The sequence below is a fragment of the Phacochoerus africanus genome, chromosome 6 (assembly GCF_016906955.1).
Source record: "Phacochoerus africanus isolate WHEZ1 chromosome 6, ROS_Pafr_v1, whole genome shotgun sequence".
In the NCBI taxonomy this organism is placed as follows: domain Eukaryota; kingdom Metazoa; phylum Chordata; class Mammalia; order Artiodactyla; family Suidae; genus Phacochoerus; species Phacochoerus africanus.
The window spans coordinates 29,771,351-29,788,805 of record NC_062549.1 but is presented as its reverse complement, the minus strand read 5'-3'; positions in this window follow the sequence as shown (position 1 = coordinate 29,788,805).

The window sequence follows — 17,455 nt, the reverse complement described above, 5'->3', positions numbered from 1 at the left end:
ATACTCAATGGAGAAAAGCTGAAAGCCTTCATGCTAAAATCTGGAACAAGACAAGGATGCCCACTCTCATCACTGTTGTTCAACTTAGTACTGGAAGTCCTAGCCACAGCAATCAGAAAAACAGAGAAATAAAAGGCATCCAAATAGGAAGAGAAGAGGTAAAACTGTCACTGTATGCAGATGACATGATACTATATATAGAAAACCCTAAGGACTCAACCCCAAAACTACTTGAACTGATCAACAAATTCAGCGAAGTAGCAGGATATAAGATTAACATACAGAAAACAGTCACATTTCTGTATACTAACAATGAAATATTAGAAAAGGAACACAGAAATATAATAGCTTTTAAAATCGCACCTCAAAAAATCAAATACCTGGGAATACACCTGGCCAAGGAGCTAAAGGACTTACATGCTGAGAACTATAAAACTTTAACCAAGGAAATTAAAGAAGATGTAAAGAAATGGAAAGATATTCCATGCTCCTGAATTGGAAAAATGAGTATTATAAAAATGGCCATACTACCCAAAGCAATCTATAGATTCAATGCAATCCCTATCAAATTACCCATGACACTTTTCACAGAACTACAACAATCAAAAATTTACATGGAACCACAAAAGACCCAGAATTGCCAAAGCAATCCTGAAGAAGAAAAACCAAGCAGGAGGCATAACTCTCCCAGACTTCAGGCAATATTACAAAGCCACAGTCATCAAGACAGTGTGGTGCTGGTACCAAAATAGACAATGGAACAGAATAGAGAACTAAAACAGACCAACTGAAAAGAATAGGGAACCCAGAAATAAACCCAGACACCTTTGGTCAATTAATCTTTGACAAAGGAGGCAAGAACATAAAATGGGAAAAAGAAAGTCTTTTCAGCAAGCATTGCTGGGAAACCTGGACAGTGGCATGCAAATCAATGAAACTAGAACACACCCTCACACCATGCATAAGAATAAACTCAAAATGGCTGAAAGACTTAAACGTAAGACAAGACACCTTCAAACTCCTGGAAGAGAACACAGGTAAAACATTCGCTGACATCAACCTTATAAATGTTTTCTCAGGTCAGTCTCCTAAAGCAACAGAAATAAGAGCAAAAATGAACCAATGGGACCTCATCAAACTGACAAGCTTTTGCACAGCCAAGGAAACCAAAAAGAAAACAAAAAGACAACCTTCAGAATGGCAGAAAATCGTTTCGAATGACCCAACTGACAAGGGCTTAATCTCTAGAATATACAAGCAACTTACACAACTCAACAGCAAAAAAGCCAACAACTCAATGGAAAAATGGGCAAAAGACCTGAATAGACTGTTCTCCAAGGAAGATATACAGATGGCCAACAAGCACAGGAAAAAATGCTCAACATCCTTGATTATTAGAGAAATGTACATCAAAACTACCAGGAGATACCACCTCACACCAGTCAGAAAGGCCATCATTAAGAAGTCCACAAATAACAAATGCTGGAGGGGGTGTGGAGAAAAGGGAACCCTCCTGAACTGCTGGTGGGAATGTAAGCTGGTACAACCACTATGGAAAACAGTGTGGAGGTACCTTAGAAAACTATACATAGAACGACCACATGCTCCAGCAATCCCTCTCCTGGGCATATATCCAGACAAACATTCCTTAAAAAAGACACATGCACCCACATGTTCAATGAAGCACTATTCACAATAGCCAAGACATGGAATCAACCCAAATGTCCATTGACAGATGACTAGATTAGGAAAATGTGGTATAATACACAATGGAATACTACTCAGCCATAAAAAAGAACGACATAATGCCATTTGCAGCAACATGGATGAACTAGAGACTCTCATACTGAGTGAAGTCAGTCAGAAAGAGAAAGACAAATACCATATATCACTTATATCTGGAATCTAATATATGGCACAAATGAACCTTTACACAGAAAAGAAAATTATAGACTTGGCAATATTTATTTAATTATAAATGCATTTATCCTTTGACCCAGGATTTTGCTTTAGGGAATTATCCTACAGAAGCATATATATGAAATGATATATATTCAACTATTCACTAAAACCTTGTTTGTAACAGAAAAAAACCCAAATGTAATAAATTCAAACTTACATATGTGCAACTTCTACTCAAGAGAGTACTATACAGCCAGAAACAGCAAGGAGGAAGCTCTCTAGGCATGGACATGGAAAGAGTTCTGGGATATGTTACTCACTGCATGGAAAAAAGAGTCACCCAACAGGGTATACAGTACAATATCTTTGTTAATAAAAGGGGATGATGAGTCATGGATGTCAACACATGGACAGGTGTTGGAGAGGAACTTCTTAATGCTGCTACAGTTGGATTTTTTTTAATCATAAATAATGAATGTATAAACTACCCAAACCAAAAAGAAATATAATGAAATAAAAGTTGGAATCAAATCCTGATTCACTTATAGACTTTGTAACCTTAAACAATAACAACCGTCATTCCAAACTGTTTCTTTGTCCATAATATTGAAAAAACAAAATTTGTTTACCTCGTGGGTTTTTTTTTCTTTTTGGGGGGCTGCACCTGAGGTATATGGAAGTTCCCAGGCTAGGGGTCAAATTGGAGCTGCAGCTACCAGCATATGCCAGAGCCACAGCAATGCCAAATCTAAGCCACATCTGTGACTTACGCCACAGCTTGAGGCAACAGTGAATCCTTAACCCACTGAGTGAGTTACCCTCATAGACACTAGTTGAACCCATACCCTCATAGATACTAGTTTAACCCACTGAGCCATAAAGGGAACTCCAATCTCATATTTGTATATGCAATAAATGACATAAATCTTTTGAGCCATGGAATCACATGAAAGGAAGGTATATTACCTTTCATTTTCAGTTTTCTTAAAATGAGTTGCTGGCAAACAAACAAAACAGAACACAAATATAATCAGGCAAGTAGTATGGACACAGAAACCTCTAATAGTAGAAGTTCTTTATTCATTCTTCTCATTCTCTATTAATTCTTCATTAATCCTTCTAAAATTCTATTTTCCTCATAAGTTTTTCTCCAGGCCTAGATATAATTATAGAACAAAGAGTGGTGACAAAAGAGCTTAGTTATTGAAACAACAGCACCTCTAAATTCTCCTCTGGGGTGTCCCTCAGTTATGTCTTCTTTCGGTGGCTAGGTGATTGTTAGGACACCTCTGGCCTCCTGTCCTGCTGCCACCCAAAGAATCCACTGCTATCCAGTGTAGCGTCATGTTCCTATTTCTGTCTACTACCTTTGCCATCTCTGCTGTCCCTTCCTCCATTAAATTGGCTACTTCTAGGCTCCCAGCTCTGAGGAAGGCAACCAGGTGCAGGGGTCAGGAAAGAGTTGTGGGAATACCTCCTCAGATTGGCCTCCCATGTGCTATGGCTTCTCCCACTTCTGTTTGTCCCCCTTTGTGTAGAGTGGGAAAAACTCCAAAAAAGCAACAGACAGCTCAGAACTGGAAGAACCCAGGCATCTCTGTGACTGTATCTTGCCTTAGCTTGTCTAGTATGATTTTTTTTTCCCTTCAGGTCTCCTGTACCTGTTTCCACAAGGGAACTTCTCTTCACATTAGGAAGTAATCTCTATCATTCTTCCTCCCTTATATTTGGTTATCAGTGAGGGGGCTTGGTATCCCTACCTCATCATCTTCTCCAACCTCCCTTCCTCCCAGTCCTTCCATCTGTGGGTTATCTAATTTCCCAGTGGATAAAGCCATGCCTCCCAGTTTTCCTGCCCCAAGTATCACCAGCCCGTGGGGAAGTTTCTCTATAGATACATCTTTCAATTCTGCCCAATGCTTCATTTAAAAAGAATGATAATGGGGGCGGGGGTGATAAATTAGGAGTTTGGGATTAATATACAGACACTACTACATATAAAATATATAGTACAAGGATCTACTGTAGAGCATAGGGGAATCCACTCAACACTCTGTAATAACCTTTATGGGAAAAGAATCTGAAAAAGAATGGATATACATAACTAATTCACTCCGCTGTACACCTGAAACTAACACAACACTGTAAGTCAACAATACCCCAATACAATTTAAAATAAAAATAAAAAAAGAAAAAGAATGATTCTGGGGCAACTATAAACACTGTAGACTTTTTGGAGATCACTGCTAAGCAAAATTACAATTTCAGAAGAGTAATCCCCAGCCTTGGTTAATGAGTATCAGATTTCCCAAAAGTTAACAATACCAAATTTACCAAATATCTTTTAAAGATAATTCATTCTAAGTATGACTGTCATATGACACTCTAAAACCTACCATAAGCAAAGTGGCAATGTCCCTCAAATTGAACACATATATTTCAATGTATCTTACCCAGTTATGGGATCAGTCAGAAAGGAGAAAGAATGTTAATTTTTTTAAAAAAATCAAACCAAGAAAACTAAGTTTTTTTGTTTGTTTGTTGTTGTTGTTCTTCTTCTTTGTCTTTTTGCCATTTCTAGGGCCGCTCCTGCGGCATATGGAAGTTCCCAGGCTAGGGGACTAATCGGAGCTGTAGCCACCGGCCTATGCCAGAGCCACAGCAATGCCAGATCTGAGCCACATCTGTGACCTACACCACAGCTCAAGGCAACGCCAGATCCTTAGCCCACTGAGCAAGGCCAGGGATTGAACCTGCAACCTCACAGTTCCTAGTCGTATTTGTTAACCACTGCGCCACGACGGGAACTCCTAGAAAACTAAGTTTTTATCATTAAAATTATTCGAGTCAACTTGTAATGAGAAAGATCATAAAAACCATAAGATAAACACATTTATAAATAGCAGAATTTAAAGAAATATGTACATTACTTTGATGAATCATATATTAAAAAGAGGAAAAGCACAGATATACATCTTACCAGATTGCCATATACCATGGAAAGAAAAAGCATTCATCTCTAAAACCAATCAAATAAGATATACAGATATGAGTACCACCTTCAGCAATACTTGAGAACTCAGAAATGCAGAGCCATCTGCTGATGACTTTTTATCTGAAGCTCAACTCAGTAAAAATGTCTGTTTCTCATGCATACCCAAAGTCCCTACTAAGAGCGGAGACCAGAGAATTACTGCAGTTTCATAACAAAGTTTAATGACCTCCATAGAACATTTCTATATTACACTGGAACTTGTTATAAATATTTCCTTAAACCTGTCTTGCACTCAGCTGAAAAAAATCTCTTTTCTTTCTCATCTTTAGACATTACTGAAGTATTACCTGACTGTCCTCGTAATGCTTCCTGAATGCCATGCCCTGTATAACCTTGCACTCTTACTCAGCATGACAGGTGTTCCAATGGTTTTGGCTGAGGCTGTTGCATTTACTCACCAAAAGAAGCAGACTGTTGGCTCCTCACACTTACTGTATGCCTGCTACTCCTGGTTGTCAGCCTCCTGACAGGTTGCTCTGTCAATTTTACTAGGTAAAAGGTCCTAAGAGGGGCTTTTCTACATAGACGGACTGCATAAGGTTACTGATATCTCCTCAGCAAGGATGCAAGTATTACTGCCCTGAACCTCCAAACTTCATGCTTATAAACTCCAAATGGATCCATTTCCTACAAATAGCCATGGAAGTAAGTATAATAATATCCATGCAATTCTAGGTGAATTATGAACACAAAATACAGGTTAGGAGCCATTGTATGATTAGTCTAAGATTCAGAGAGTAATTAAATAAATTAAAATAATCTAAAATAATATTTAGAACATAATTTTGGAGGCTCAAAAACACATACCTTTAAACAAGAAAAAGATCGTAAAATTTTGGCACTGAATGATTTAAAATAAATCCCTTTATTCTGCAGATAAGGAAACTGTTAACTCAAGGATTTTCCCCAAGTCGCAATGGTTTTCAATGAAAAGCCAGCTGACACGCTCCCATAATATTTTCACCACACTTTCATAATTTGTATCCTGAAAAACAGGCTCCAAATTAGGATTTCTACATCTAAGTACCAAGAACAAATAATTTTTACTTTTAACCTTTACCTCTGAAGTCTGCTTATCAGAAATTTTCCTTTACCTTTCTTCCCAGTCTTCCCAGATTTTCATAAAAAGCACCTTCCAATCCCGTGGTAGGGTTATTTGACACCCTAATGGAGCCGGAGATATTCAGGATCTTCTACATGACAAACCAAATAAAACATGACTATAAATAATCATGGCTATAAAAGCCACCCTACTTGCCTACAGCCTAAGAAGAATCAAAGCAGAAAAAAGAAATGAGGTAGAAGATCCATGCGGTGCTAGGCAAGGACAAAAGGCAACATGATTCTATTTACATCCCTCTGTATCCAGAGTGTGTGTAAATGTGTGTGTATGTGTGTGTGATGGGAAGTATAGTAACTCTATTTTGAGCCATTAATATTATGCTTTAATTTCTCACCTGAAAAATTTTGAAGCAGAGTTCCCATCGTGGCTCAGTGGTTAACAAATAAAACTAGGAACCATGAGGTTGCGGGTTCGGTCCCTGGCCTCACTCAGTGGGTTAAGGATCTGGCGTTGCCGCGAGCTGTGGTGTAGGTCGCAGACGCGGCTCAGATCCCATGCTGCTGTGGCTCTGGTGTAGGCCAGCAGCTACAGCTCCGATTTGACCCCTAGCCTGGGAACCTCCATATGCCACGGGAGTGGCTCAAGAAATGGCAAAAAGACCAAAAAAAAAAAAAATTTTTGATATTGGTTAAAGACATATAGAATTCATGGACCCTGACTGTAGTCCCAGAGACCTGGGTTCAAACCCCTGTTCTGACATTTAGCTGCTATGTGCCTTGCGGAAGGCTCTTAAATTGCTTCAAACTTGGGTTACTTCCTTTTTTTTTTTTTTTCCTGTCTTTTTGCCTTTGCTAGGGCAGCCCCCGTGGCATATGGAAGTTCCCAGGCTAGGGGACTAATCGGAGCTGTAGCCACCAGCCTTCGCCAGAGCCACAGCAAAACGGGATCTGAGCCGCATCTACAACCTACACCACAGGTCACAGCAACGCCAGATCCTTAACCCACTGAGCAAGGCCAGGGATCGAACCCGCAACCTCATGGTTCCTAGTCGTATTCCTTAACCACTGAGCCACGACGGGAACTCCTCGGGTTTCTTCCTTTATGACAGAAAAGTAGCCATGTCTCCCTCCCAGGGATCATGGTGAGGTTGAAATTAGATAGTCAAGCAGAAGGCTTGTATTCACAAAGTCTCAATTAGTGCAGTTTTCATTCGTTTTTATAAAGTAAGACTGCATTAATAAATAGGACAGAAAATGCAAACAGTACAGAGCAAATCAGATTGTTTTTGTTTCTTTGCAGACTTGTGATGTTTAAAAATCCTTCCCAAGAATACTGTAAATTCTCCCCAAACTCCATTTTAAAGTTCACTGGGTTTAAGAAACCCTATTGAGGGATGCCATATCTGATACAAGAGCTAGGTGAAGCTGTTGGCCTGGTTCGTTTTTGACCCCCTGTGATTTATTTTTCCCCTAGCCCTCTCCCTTCTTTCTGTTTTTCTTCTTCGTGGCACTGCCCCTGATAACTCCCTGGGCAAAAGTTTTTTTCAATAGCCTGTTCTCTTCTGCAACAGGTTTAGTAAGAACTGAAGGGGGTGAGGCATAAATGGACAAGATAACGTTATCCCACACACGCCCACTCCTTTTAGCCCCAAAGAGTGCTCCTCAGTAACCTCTGTCATGATCTTCCTTTCCTTTCTGGTTCAGCCTTTTCATCTGTTCAGGGCAAGGGTGAAAGGTCACTGGGCAGAGGCAGACTAATTACACTAGGAAATCTCCCAGCAATGCAAGGACATCAGGGGAAACCAAGAAAGAAAAAAATAGAAGCATGAAGGAGAAACTGCTGCCAAAAATTGTTATTGAATCCCTTTGGATTTATTTAGAGCATACTGCTCTGCACATAAATATAAAACCAAACAAACATCTAAGCCAGTCTATTTTGACCAATTTGGTATTTCAACAGAAACTAAAGCTGTGCCTCTGATGCCAAAATATCTGTATTGAAAAGTGAAAAACTGTGTCAATAAACGCCGCTAAGCCTATTACCCATATCCAGCCCTGATATGGGCACTGATCATAAGAGAAGTAGAACAGAGAGCTTCTCTTCAAGGAGCTTACAGTACGGCAGCAAGGACTAATAACATCTTGGCTATCAGCCCACCACCATACACAGGCTGATCACTATGCTATCATTTTATTTATCTCCTATTATTATTATTTACCTCCTATTATTTTCCTTATAGACTTATCAACTATATCCATCTTTGCATATTTCTGTCCTTCCATTCATCCATTTATATTTCTATCTCTATTTCTCTCTATTTATATCTACAGATAGATTATTTTCTTAGTCAATTTCTCCCTGTAGACTGTAAGTTCCTTGAGAAGGGGGGCTTGATTTTGTTCACTGCTATAACCCCAATCCAGTTGCCTCAATTAACATTTTTGAGTGAACTAATAATATAGAGCTATGAGAAATTAACAAGACAAGCCAGAAAAATCTTCACAGAGAAAAGATATCTTCAGCTATGCCACAAAGGACAGATAGAATTTGAATGGATAAGAGGATGGGCACAGCATGCCCTTAGATGCCAGGGCTAGAATGGCATAGCAAGTACAATGTGGAGGAAATATATCCACCATCTCTAAAAGAACATGTAAGGCACAAATGTCTGGCTGCCTGGATTTAGGTAGATAAAGTATTAGAACTATTTATTTAATTCACAAGTGTTAACATTATTCAAACATGGCTTCCAAATATGTATTTTTTTCAAAAGCTTGCAACCTAAGACCTTCTTTTAAGGAATGGATCTTCATTGTTCATCCAAATAATTGAAATTCAAACTTTAGGGAATTCAGAGAATGAGTAGCTGCTGATGATGCCTAGCTTGTCCACTGATATCCTGTTTGATCTCTGATTTCATTTGTCCTTCCTGCTTTATAACCATTTAAAATAGAATTAAATATATAATCCTTCCCCCCCCCCTTTTCTAAAACCAATCTGATGTGTGGTTGTATGTGACAACATGGGCAAACCTTGAGGACATCTTTTCTAAATAAAATAAGTTCATCATCAGAAGGACAAATACTGCATGATTTGACTTATACACGGTATCTAAACCTAACTCAGAATAAGACTAGAATTGTGGTTTCCAGGGGCTGGAGGGGAGAGGAAATGAGGAGTTTTGAATCAGCAGGTATAAAGTCTCAATTATATAACATGAATATGTTCTAGAGATTTGCTGGACCACATTGTCCATATAATCAACAGTACTGTTCAGTACACTTAAAGAATTATTATAAAGGTGTATCTCATGCCAGTGTCCTTACCACAATAAAATAACATAAAATAAAAATAATTAAACAAATCTTGAGGCTAAAACCATATCTTCTTATTCCACTGGCCACACGGTTCCCCCTCACAAGGCCACACACTTCCCCCACACATAACCCAAGATCTTAGGCACAGACGTTAGCTCAGCAGAAGCTATATGAGAGTTAATTCTGGAGATAATTGGTCATTGCTGAAGAAACCCATGAGTTCACTAAAAGAGTACAAAATTAGAATCCTAGGACATTATTATTCCTTACTTAAGCAAGAGATCTCAAAAATAAAACAGTGATATTTCTATCTTGAAACATGTTGTTTGCTATTATATGCATGTAATGTGTCTAGCTATGAACGGCCATCACTATTACTGGAGTAAGATCTAAGTTTAGTTTGAGCTATGTTAAAAATACGTAATAGCAATAGGTGACATGGGTAACAGCAGACTGTTGACAGAAACAAAAAAGTTCAGGTAATCCTAACTGGGCCATTTATTTAAGCACATTACAGACAAACACACCTTCCCAGCTATCTTGAAACTTAAAACAGTTTGGTATTAATTTTTCTGTTGAGGCAGTCATTTTGATATTAAATAAGTATTTGTTTAGCAGTATAAATTATCATATTGATGAAAATACGGTAGCATTCCATAGCCCCTCATTTCTCTTTTAAGCTCTTTTTTTTTTTTCTTTTTTTTCCCTTCTGCTGTTTCTTATATTCAAAGATTCATCTTTCTCCTGAATTCCTCTCATGCTCTGGTTACTCTGGTGGCCACAGGTCACTCCGCCTGTAGACAATCTGCCAATGTACAATAAGCCAAGAGGCAATTTTCTAAATGGTTTATTCTTTGAAAAGGATAGCTTTTTGCAAATTGTTTTTTCATAAAATGGCCCATGTTCCTCCCTGGATGAGTAAACTTATCTGCTCCAGGGATTGAACTGCCACTGAATACTCATGTCTCCTACATCCACTTAAATATTCAACTTGTTCCTTAGACACAATTAAAATTTATATGTGTAAAGAGTTCCTTCCCAGTACTCTTAGTTCCAAGTTGCTCCTCTAGTATTTCAGATCTCAATGAAAGTACCGCTTGTCACCAACTTTCCCAAATCAGGAAGCCTAGTCATTATAGATTTGTTCATCCTCTCCTCACCCTTCACATGCAATCAAATTGCCTAATTCTGCTGATTTTAACCTCCTAATTAAATAGAAGTCAATCATCAGATCTGTGTTCCCATAGTCTCCTAAGTGCTTGTCAATCAATCACCTTCTCTTCATCACTGTTGTCCACTGAGGAAAGTCAGATCTGCCCCATCTCTCTCTAGGCCACTCTACAACAATGAGATCATAGTTAACTTGCCTCCACCTAATTTTCCCCCCCTTTCACATTCTTCCTCTACTGTGCTACTAGAATGAGCTACATGCCCATATTTCAAATTATTTACAGACTCCTTACTGTCTACAGCAGTGTTTGCCAAAAGGGCATTCCATGAAACACAAATCCTGCAAGATGATCTGTTCATATAAAAATGCTTCAAATCCTGCAAGATGAAACACAAAAACTGAAAGATGATCTGTGTTCAAGTAAGTTTAGAAAATTCTGCATGCTATATCTTCTTATTGCAACATTATAGAGGCCAACGACATAATAAAAGTCCTGAAAAGACCTGAAATAAAGAAACATATAACATTGTATAATTTAGCATATCCCACAAGCACTTGACTTATGATCTTTTTTCCCACAGTAACAGCTACTAACAAGCAGTGGAGCACAGTTACAAAATGCTGTCATATTGTGATCTGATCACACTAAGGAAGTAAAGTAGGTGGAGAGACCCAGGCCACTGTCCCTGTCTTTACTTTCTGCCCACTCCACCCAATTTGCATCCTGAGAATTCTGTATGACTTGCAGTTCCTCATGAGCAGCATGTTCCTTCCCATAGGTCTCTGACTTCCTTTACCTGAAATGCCCTATTCTAAGCCTATCATCCACTTCTACCTTCTAACTCCTTCTCATCTTTCAAAACACATCTCAAGTTTCATCTCCTCTAGGAAAATTTTCTGATCTTTCTGACCTATGTTTGGTTTCTCTCATAATGTCTTCCTACCCACCATAGCACTTAACACCTTTTAATTAAAACTAGCTATATTTTTTCCATTTGCACTATCTCCTCAGAGACCAAATCATTAATACAGAGCAAGTGCTCAAAAGATAGCTGATGAACTGAAATAAAGTAACCCATGATGAAAGTAATAGATAATAATAAATTTTTAAGAATTTATAAAATAGCATAATCCCTCAATATTTCAAAAATATATTTGAAAAACAGCTTTCTTTAAAAGTTTATAGCATGCATACTATTTAACTTATGCCATTCTGTTTATTGTTATTAGAGATTTCCAAAGAAAAATTCCTTCTTATTTGTATTTGCATGTTTCAATCATTCATATCAGATACTTTTTTTTTTTTAAACTAAGAATGAAGATGGAAAAGAAACTGCTGAAAATATTCACCAAGGCAACTTTCTACTGTGGAAATTAGCCAATACCATTTTGGATCTTGAAATACAAACACTAACTAAAATCAATATAAGGACACTGAATCCATGTCTTTGTATGACCTTATTTAAGTAATAGCTGTTCTTCATTTTATGTGCTTCAAACCTACCAAACCTGTTTGGGCCATGAAGCAAGTCTGAGCCAAGCCTCCTACGTTTAGCTGTACATAAAAGATGACAGCTTTTCTTCTGGGTAAAATGACCTCGTCCCACATTTACCCCTAATTTCAACTTCCTTGTATTCAAGATCTAGATTTCTAACAGTGAGCAGAGATTACTAAGTTTGACAACCTTATCAACTTATGGATATAGGCTGTGCTCACAAATATAACATATAACAAACATTTGAGCTGACTATTTACTATACATTAATGACAACTGACTTCCCTCATAGTAACGAAGATATCACCTTCATTTACTCATTCACCACCTGATAAATATATGCTGAGCACCTATTATACGACAGGTACTATGCTATCACAAAGGCCATAGTGTGATAACAATAGTAATAATGGTACAAATACTAGCTGCATGAATTGAGTACACACAGTGGGTAAGGTGTCATGCTACATCGTGTATGTGTATTACTGTATTTGATCTTTACAACAAGCTTGTTAGGTCAGTGCACTGCTATCCCTTTTGATATGTTAGAACACTTAGACATTGGTAAAGATCATAGAGGTAGCAAACATCAGAGCCATGTATAAATCCAGACAGCCTGTCTCCTGAGCAGCTCCCTTGCTTAGTAGTTGGCATGTCAAAACAATCTATTAGTGATCATACAATACCATTCTACCATCAAACTTTCCATAGATATGTTCCTTGCTTGACCACCATCATGCTGCTTCTTAAGCAGCACTGAGCAGGAACTGTTTCAGGGGCTGTAAAGTGACAAGAAAGGCAGAGGAAATCAAATCAACATGTTTATTTTTTTAATTAAACAACTTAAAAACATAGGTACTGGCAAATATTTGATGAATATTAACTGATTGCAGTTAATGGCAAACTGTAGTTAATGTGGTTGTACTGTGTGACCTTTGAGGTACCTTTCAAACAGGAGATTCTGTGATTAAAGAGGTGGCTTACTCTAGCTGTTCCTAGATTCTATCTCAAGACTGTCTCTTGAAAATAACATTTAACTCAGGCTATTTTCAAAGAAATGACTTGGACTAAACAAGACAACTATTCACACTGATACCAAATTAAAGAGATCATTTGCAGAGGAATGGCCAGTTAGGACATATTTTGTCTCAACTTTCATCCTGTGAGAAAATGGAACTCAAGATAAAAAAATAGAGCTAATCTGTTGTATGGCATCATGGAAGAAGGACAATCAGGAAGAAGTACTAATGTATCTGATTGTGTACAAATAATTTTTCTCATAGTAATAAGCTATTCTAAAATGGCGATAAATGCCTTCAATAAATCCCACATACTGAAGTTGTGTTATAGGAATTTGACCAGTGCAATGAATTATGGTAGATCCTGAATGCACAGAGATTGCAATTCTCCAACATTCATCTTGCAAATTTCCTGCCCTACCCTACTCCCTGGATCACTTAGCCATATATTCTCCCCATAGGCCAAAAAACAGGTTTGTTCGAACAATACATTTCCTGACTAATTTATTAAGATGGTTTCTTGGGTTATACAATATTCCCAACCCAAAGGCCACTCACCAGCAAGAGAAAATAATCTCTTTTTTAATTAACAAAGAAAAAAACATCAGACCAAATTCCAAGCTATTTGACCATTTTGACCTAGTCTTAGACCTCCTTCATATTTCCATGAGCTCAGAGGTGAATTCCAAATCCCACTTTGGGTTTAAGTTTTGTTTAAAATACTGTTTAGTGGAAAAAAGTAATTTTTCTAGCTATTCTAGAATTTGAATGTCAGTAAGGTGACAACCAGGTGCCAAGGTGATAGGCTGCTATAATATAACATGATCCGAAGACCAATTATGCACAGAAGCTCTGGGCTTCATGGCAAGAATTACAGCATCATATACCAGTTCCTATATCCTGAATGTATCTTTTACCCATGGGAAGAAATGTTTCCACAGGAATTTTTGGTGCTGGGTTAAAAAGGGACCTGGAATTACATTTAAGTTCAATGCCCCTGTGTCCCTAAGGAGGCACTTAAAGAAAATCAAATAAAAAACCTTACATAAGCCAGTTAAACTTGTAGCAACAATATGATCATGCTATAATCATTGCCATTAAAAATAATGTTTGTGTGCTCTGTTCAGAATAAGAAAGTAAACCAAGAGTTTAGCTCCTAATGGAAATGCTCCAACTTTAATCTGTGTTAAGGACTCATATCCTAGTGATTTAGAAGCACCACCCCAGAGTAACAGATCTTGCTTCAAATCCTGCCTCCCTTACTCACTGGGTGACCCTGGGTATGTAACAAAGTTTCAGTTTCCACAACTATATATACCTCACAGAATTATCATGTTGTTTAAATGTGATAATGTAGTCAAAAGTTCTCACTATACTGTTTGGCACACAGAAAGAACTCAGTAAATACTAGCTGCCAGGTTTTATCCATTCAACCAACCATTATGGAAAGTGTACAATTATCAGGGACTAAGCTATTGGGAACAAATAAAAGAGAACTAAAAGCAGGGTGGCAATATGGCTAAAACACTGTTTTAAGTTTTATTTTTTAAATGTTTGTAATCTTGGTATTTTTCCATTGGCCCTTCCCCCAATGGTTTATAGGTTCCTATAAAACTATACGCTATATCCGCAATTTCTTTTGAATAGCTTCTAGCATACAATGATTACTTCGTGGTTGACTAATCTTTCTCTGCCACAGGCAAGTTCTGAAAGTTTATGAGGTCTATACTCAACCAATAACACAGTTAAGGCTCAGTCAGACTCTCTTACACATGAGTCTTATCATTGCTAAGATCACATCATGGACATCTATATAAACGGACAAGATTAGAGGACTTTTATGAAAGCAGGACCCCTAAAACTAATGTCTTCCCAATGTGATGCCTTCACCCAAGCAGTCTGTTTCAGAACTATTCAAGATATCAGAGGTTAGGATCTCAACAGGATTTAGCTGCCATCCTGTTCTGACCAAATTTGCCACTGTGACTCACTCAGCACACGGCAAAAGTGTCATGGATTGTTTTAAAAAAATGTGTGTGTTCCTGTGTGTACTTATACATGTGTGTTTTGTGTGCATGTGTGTTTTGAAATTTACCCGTGAAACAGTCTATCTGCAAATATCATAAAGGAGCCACAAAATTGTGTATAAGGCTGTATTAAAATGTACAGAGTGTGTGTGTGTGTGTGTGTGTAGCTAAAATGAGTGAGTTAATATAGTAAACCAGTGACATAATCACATTGTCTTCTAAACTTGATATTTTAATATTCTTTACATGGTTCAAATTGGTGTTATACCCAAATAAAAAGCTCTATAAATTTTATTGTCTTTGGTCCATTAGTTTGATCTTAAAAGAATTTTGAAACTAATTTTATTAAATTTTGAGCTTTAAATCAATTTTCTTTTTTAACTCTGGATAAAACAACCTTAATTTTTATTTTCATGCCAGGAGTGCAATCTAGCACTGTCTTCATGAAAATGACTTTAACGTTCTAAATCCAACATCAAATTATGACTCAGGTTAAGACTCGAGGATTAGATCTGTTTCTAATATAACTCATCTTAAATTCTTTTTGAAACAGGGTAGGGAAATGCTCCTTTCCTGGGTTAGAATGGTAGTGTCCTGTGTTGTCACTGACTAATGATAGGAAATCAACCAAGTCACAATTTCTCTGAATCTCAGCTTTCTCACTAATGAGCTAAGAAAGTCAGACTAAATGAGTACTAAGGCCCACTGCAGTTTTTAAACTCTATGATTCTTTATTTCATTTAATAGTTAATCTTTTTATTATCTCATAAATGAAAAACAAAATATGTTATTATTTAAAAATATACATAAACACACACCCTTTAAGAAACTTAACTGTGTAAGAATATTTGAGTTGAGGATTAGAAAGATTCCTTAAAAACACTTCTTACTCTGAGCTACCTCCAAATAACTACTTGAGAAACTTTACTTATTTATTTATTTAGAGTAACTGCTTGGAAGAAATAATTGTGTAAGTAAAAGCAGAATGATATTGAAGATTTTAAAATCAGAAAGATCTAGATTCATATCCTGAATTCATGGTATCATCCCAGGTAAACTATATAATCTCCTAGCCTCTCTTTCTTCACCTGTCAATTAGGCAAAATATGTACCTCCTCAGGCTACTATAAAGATTAAATAAGACATATAAGGCATCTAGCATGGTGAGTGGTTCATGATAAACACTCAAATATTACCCACTTTTTATTTTCCTCTCTAGAAGTCTTTGCACTAAGGATAAATTCTTGTTTCAGTACAAACAAGAGTTAAACTGACAGGCTGGGAATCTCTTCAGTCTATGAAGGCATTGTATTTCATAGTAGTTACCAATGTGCACTTCAGGTTATTACAAACTTGCATGCAAATTCAAACTCTGTCACTTGCTACCTCTGGGACCACAGGCAATTTATCTAAGTTCTCTAATATGCAGTTTTTTTTGTTTTTGCTTTTGTCTTTTTAATATGTAAATTAGTTAACTACAAGGCTTAGAAGAGCGAATGTAGCAGAGTATCTATATCATCATAAGATCACAATATATGGTAGCTAATTTCATTATGCTTACGTTCTCCGAGCTTGAAACAGTAACTGGAATAGAGGAGGAAGTCAATTGATATTTCTGAAGGAATGACTGGGCAAATGATTGTTCCCTGAGTGATGAACAACATTCAGAATCTCTGTGTGTCTTCTGGGAGCAAAGCAGGCCCTGGAATCCCACAGCTTCCTATGGAAGGCATGTCATTTTCAAAGAAGTCTTTCTTGACATGAAAACAATGCTTGTAAACCACTTGTGTTCTTTTTATGGAACCAGCTAGGGATTCCCCATGTTTTTTTGTTCTCAGTTAAAAAACTGTTTCATGACATTTTTCATGGGTGTGCCCTGGTTGTCTGTAGCCAAACATTTCAGGGGATGTGTGTGTTTAGAGGGGTGGATGTGACTAAAAACTTTGGGATCTCTGAAATAAAGGTTAGATCTGTCCCACAGGGCAATCATGAATTGGCTGCATGAAACAGATCTAAAAATGAACACTGCAAGTTAGGAAATACTGTTACTTCTTTAGATTTGAACAATAATAACAAAATTATATCTACACACACTTAGCTGGGTAGATAACTCTAGAATCCCGAAAGTATCAAGAGTTCTATTACTAGAATATTTAAAATTATACCATTTTAGACTGACATTTAAAATACAATGTGTGGGCTCCCTCTGGTGGATCTTCAGACTGTGAATGCCAGAAAATGGTTTTAGTACGTCATACTTACCTAATCAATTGGATTACTCATGGTGATGAAATTAACACAAAGAAGTGATGATGATCTATTTCAAAATCCACAGTAAAACATTTGCCAAGTAAAGAAGTTGAAATAGGCTAGGGATATCATTTTCTGCTATTGTTAAAAAAACA